Genomic DNA, 4,964 nt, shown 5'->3' with positions numbered 1-4,964 from the left:
TCAAACTCAGAAATCCACCTGCCTCTGCCTCCCGGGTGCTGGGATTAAAGGTGTGTGACACCATGCCCAGCCTGTTTTCATTTTCTTGTTCCTTCTCATTTTCTGGCTAGTTCTGTCTTCATCTGTGTCTATGCTCTCTCTATAACCTGTCTCTGTAAATCTGTCCTGGTAAAACTGCTATGCACATATGCCACCCACACCTCCACCTTTCTCTCTCTGTCTCTCTCTGCTCTTTTGTAGCCTCTCATCCTCTGCTGTTCTCAAATGAGTTGGATATATCCTATATCTCTGACTCATCTGTCAAATCTTTCTTTGATTCGTCATGTCTGCCCCTCAATTAGATATCACTTTCCAATATGGCTGCTTCCTTTTACAAACTAATTTTACCTTAAAGGTGTATACTAAGGGTGTGTCTGCATTCCAGCCAGAGAGATTAAAGGTGTGTCGTGAGTCTGCATTATTCCAGCCAGAACATACAGTATTCCAAGGTGTGTCTGCATTCCAGCTGGATCACACCGATATAGAAGGTCTTTGGATATGATCCCTTGCAAGAGCAGCCATATTGCTGGATTAAAATTCCTCTAAACTTTCTGAGTCAAGTTCTCACGATGTAGCCCTGACTGACCAGAAACTCTTTGAAGACCAAAGTGGCTTTGAATTCACAGAAGTATGTATACCTCTGCCTTTCCAATACTGGGATAAAAGTGGGTACCATTACACCCAGCAAATAATCTTTAAATCTTACGTTAACTTTGTGGATTTTGTTTGTTTGTTTGTTTAGTTTGCTTTGGTTGTAATAGATGAGTAAACTGTAGACAACATGCCAACACAACCCAAAGAGCAAATGACCAAGACAAGATTGAGTGTGATAATGTCTGTAAAACACTAGAAAAGCCAGAAAAAAATTGTGGGCTTTTTTTTTGTGTGTGGAACTCAGAATTCCCATTACTAACCTACAGTCATTCTGATTCTCTTTTTTTCCCCCTATCATTGCTGGTTTTGGTAGTGGTAGTGGTGTGTGCATGTGTGTGTGTGTGTGTGTGTGTGTGTGTGAATGGTGGAAAGTGTACATCATAGGATTGTGTGGTACCAGAGGACAACTTTGTGGAACAGCGTGTCTTCCACCTTTACGTAGGTTCTAGGTGACCAATTCCAGTGTCCAAGCTGTGAAACAATGACCTTTCTGGCCTGATCCATTTTCCTAGCCCTCATTCTGATTCTTGGTTGAGCATCCGGTCAAAGACCCTCTGTCCTGAGGCTCCCTCTGTATGTTCACCTCTTACTTCCATGCCTTGCTTAGTGTATTTTAACTCATATATACTTATAACCTCACCCATTATGCGTAGTAATTGAAAACACCAAGAAGCTAACTAAAAACTAAATAAAGACAAGTTCACTACTCACAAATACAAAAATGATAAAGTATTGCTGAATGGCTAGCAGGGAAATGTTAACCCCTTCAGCAGGATGGGGACAATCTTGGAGACCCCAAGATTCAAAGAGCTCAGTTAGCAAGTTCCCACCTACCTGTTACATGGATTCTTAACAGTGGAGTTATAGACATCTAGAATATCCAACAGAAGATCTGCCCATGTCAATGCCACACAGAGTTAGGATCAAGAATGAAATGAAAATATATGATCCTTGAAAAGATGAAATAAAATACTAAATATATTTTAAGACAGGTACTTGCGGTTTTATGCCTACTTTATAGGAATCTGGGAAAGTGTTCTTAAAATAAAAGTTTAAAGCATCAATATAACACGGTACCAAGAAATACGCTTCAATTTAGAGGTCTTGGGGTGTGGGGAGGGGAAGAAACTCTGTTCTCCTCTCCTGGACAGGTTCAAGCCCAGTTTCTAGTTCTCAGAGCAGCACTGAAAACAAGCCTTTTCAAACACTGATGAGCTACCCTGCATCTTGTTTTCTCTGGAACACAGCCTTCAACTTTAATAGCTCCAGGAAGCTGGTGAGTAAGCAGAAATGCCCCAGGAAATTCATACAGAGAGCTGGGTGAAGCAGTCACTGAAATGGAGATGGTCTCAGAGCAAAGTCAGTGGCCATCCCTTCGCATCCGGTAACTGAGCCTGGGGCAAGCTGCCCTGGAAACTGGAGATTCCTGCAGTTCTGCATTGAAGACCTTAAGTCACCTGGAGATCATTTAAAACTCAGTAGTAATAGGTTTAACATAAACCTGATCACCTCACTGTAAAAAGAGAGCCTGGCGTCTACACACTCAGTGCTAGACTGCAGGCATAGCAGAAGACCAGTGCCAAGAAAAATGTAATTCCATGCTTGCTTGCTTGACTGATTGATTGATCCTGATAGCAAGCATAGATTAGAAACAAGCAAGAGTGATCTCTTTGTATGATTAACTAAAAAAAAAAATAGACTGTTAAAAAAAAATTAGACAAATCAAAAAAACCCTGAGATTCCACCTCACACCAGTCAGAATGGCTAAGATCAAAAATTCATTCAGCCGGACAGTGGTGGCACACGCCTTGAATGCCAGCACTTGGGAGGCAGAGGCAGGCAGATTTCTGAGTTTGAGGCCAGCCTGGTCTACACAGAGAAACCCTGTCCCAAAGGAACAAAAAAAAATTCAGGTCACAGCAGATGCTGTCGAGGATGTGGAAAAAGAGGAACACTCCTCCATTGCTGGTGGGATTGCAAGCTGGTACAAACACTCTGGAAATCAGTTTGGCGGTTCCTCAGAAAATTGAACATAGTACTACTGGAAGATCCAGCAATACCTCTCCTGGGCATATACCCAAAAGATGTTCCAACTGGTAATAAGGACACATGCTCCACTATGTTCATAGCAGTCTTATTTATAATAGCCAGAAGCTGGAAAGAACCCAGATGTCCCTCAAGAGAAGAATGGATACAGAAAATGTGGTACATTTACACAATGGAGTACCACTCAGCTATTAGAAACCATGAATTTATGAAATTCTTAAGCAAATGGATGAATCTGGAGGATATCATCCTGAGTGAGGTAACCCAATCACAAAAGAACACACATGATATTCACTCACTGATAAATTGATATTAGCTCAGAAACTTAGACTACCCAAGATACAACTTGCAAAACACATGAAACTCAAGAAGAAGGAAGACCAAAGTGTGGATACTTCATTCCTTCTTAGAATGGGAAACAAAATACCCATGGAAGGAGTTACAGAGACAAAGTTCGGAGCAGAGCCTGAAGGAATGACCACCCAGAGACTGCCCCACTTGAGGATCCACCCCATAAACAACCGCCAAACCCAGACACTCAGCAGATGCCAACAGAGACTGCTGACAGGAACCTGATATAGCTGTCTCCTGTGAGGCTCTGTCAGTGCCTGGCAAATACAGAAGTGGATGCTCACAGTCATCCATTGGATGGAGCACAAGGTTCCCAATGAAAGAGCCAGAGAAATACCCAGGGAGCTGAAGGGGGCTGAAGCCCCATGGAAGGAACATCAATATGAACTAACCAGTACTTCCAGAGCTCCTTGGAACTATACCACCAACCAAAGAAAGCACATGGTGGAACTTGTGGCTCTAGCTGTATATGTAGCAGAGGATGACCTAGTCGGCCATCAATGGGAGGAGAAGCCTTTGGTCCTGTGAAGGCTCTATGCCCCAGTATAAGGGAATGACAGGGTCAGGAATGGGAGTGAGTGGGTCGGGGAGCAGGGGGAGGAGGAAGGGGACAGGGGATTTTAAGAGGGAAAACTAGGAAAGTAGATAACATTTGAAATGTAATTAAAGAAAATATCTAATAAAAAATTTTAAATAAAAAAAAAATAGACTGTTTTGGGAGGCAGATCTCTGTTAGGCAAGCTTGATCTACATAGTGCCATAGTTCCAGGGCAATATAGTGAGAGCCTGTCCCAATGCACACACACACACACACACACACACACACACACACACACACACACACACACCGGGGGGTGGGGGAGGAGAGAAGATCATTGAGTTTAGGAGCTTTGAAACAGGCAGGCTTTGACCTAATTTCAACCAAGCCAAGATGAAAGCATTTTGCACAGAGGGAGCACATGCCAGAGGCTAGCAGGTGCTGTGTCCTCAGCAAACACACTAGCTTCCAAACCTCGTTTTCATTCCTCCTCTACCAGCAAAATCATCATCATTATCAGAGGCTCACATGGAAGGCCCAGAGGTAGAGAGCCTTGCTTCTGTTATCTGGGAATTACAAATTGAAGCTTCTCTCTCTCTTCCATCCTTCCTTCCTTTCTTCTTTCCTCTCTTTGTTTCTTCCTTTCTTTGTTTCTCGCCCTCCCTTCCCCTGCTTTTTTTTTTTTTTTTTTTTGAGACAGAGATTCTCTGTGCAGCCCTGACTATCCTACAGTTTGATCTTTAAACCAGTCTGACCTCAAACCCAGAGATCCACCTGTCTCTGCCTCCTAATGCTGGGTTTAAAGGTGTGCACCACTCCCCATCACCCCCTATCCAGAAGCAAAGTTTTCAACGAACTCAGTGCAGAGAGTGTACAAGACAGTAAGACAGAAGAACACCCTGTAACAGCCATCAAGGAGAAACTGCAGTTTAATGGATGGCTGTTTGCTTTGCCCTTGTTTGGATTTTGGGTTACTGGAGACTAAATTTCTGCCACTTCTGCTTTTGTGCCTTTTGGGGGGTTTTATTTGTATATGAGAAGAAACACGGAAGTTTTTGAGACTGGTTTATGTTGTTTCATATGGCGATCTTCCATTCCTTCAATCTTCCTGCAAAGCACAACTTCTAATTTGTCTTTGTAGCAGCATAACAGCCTACGTATGTGTGCAACATATGTATACATCACTCGACAGTCTGCTTTTCCACCCCTGTACTCCGTACAGATGCAGTATTTTAACATTGGGTCTTCTTCTGTAGCCTAGGCTAGCCTTAAACTCACAACCACCCTCCAGGTCACCTTTCTGGGTGCTGAGACTACACACTGTGCTGCCATGCCT

Source organism: Mus caroli, chromosome 2 (genome assembly GCF_900094665.2).
Source record: "Mus caroli chromosome 2, CAROLI_EIJ_v1.1, whole genome shotgun sequence".
Classification (NCBI taxonomy): Eukaryota; Metazoa; Chordata; class Mammalia; order Rodentia; family Muridae; genus Mus; species Mus caroli.
This window is presented reverse-complemented; position numbering follows the sequence as displayed.